This window comes from Penaeus monodon, chromosome 19 (genome assembly GCF_015228065.2).
Source record: "Penaeus monodon isolate SGIC_2016 chromosome 19, NSTDA_Pmon_1, whole genome shotgun sequence".
Taxonomy (NCBI): Eukaryota; Metazoa; Arthropoda; class Malacostraca; order Decapoda; family Penaeidae; genus Penaeus; species Penaeus monodon.
Window position 1 is genome coordinate 14,642,269 of NC_051404.1, and position 665 is coordinate 14,642,933.

Here is a 665-nt window from a genome sequence, read left to right on the forward strand (position 1 = left end):
TTGTCTGGGAAAAATAAAGAGGCAGCAGAATGGGAAAAGGAAGTCAAAGTACTTGTCAGAATTAAGACGATACGTAGAGAGAGCTATAGTAAGTATGCCACATATTGTTCTATCACTAGTAAAGTGCAGGTGTATGGTGCAGATAATCCAGTGTAAAAGGAAAAAAAGAAAAAGTGAAAATAGGTTCTTGTTTCAAATTTTGTGGACATATGGTGAAGTGAATAAACACAAGAAAGTAAACTATCATAGAATAAGATAAACTATGAAAATGTTTAAGTGCAGGGAGATCTTAACAGATGAAGATATTCCTTTACACAGCAAGAAACAAGTTCTGAAGCATTTTTACATTGTAATGGCAAAGTTTCATCCTAGAAATTCCATAACTCTAACTCAAACATGATAAATACATTTAAGAGTAAAAATTCATTTCCCTTCATAAATGTTTGGATATCTACATCTGTACAAAATTTCACAATCTAAAAGATGGTAACTAGTAAATGAAAAACAAAGAAAAATAAACTAGATAAAAGTATTACTTGAAAAGGTGACAGGGAAATGTAACAGATTTTTCAGAAGGGCTGTATCTTCAAGGAAAAGGAGAGTTTAAAGTTAGATGATTAGAGCAGGGTTTACAGATAATGATACTGGTAAGTGTATAGTGTCAA

The 665-nt window shown here is 31.6% G+C and overlaps 1 protein-coding gene across 1 annotated transcript in view; it reads right to left on the reverse strand.

The window, feature by feature from the left end:
* LOC119585338 (endoplasmic reticulum aminopeptidase 1-like) overlaps positions 1-665 on the reverse strand; it is a 35,059-nt gene that overhangs the window by 26,982 nt on the left and 7,412 nt on the right. The window lies entirely within an intron of this gene.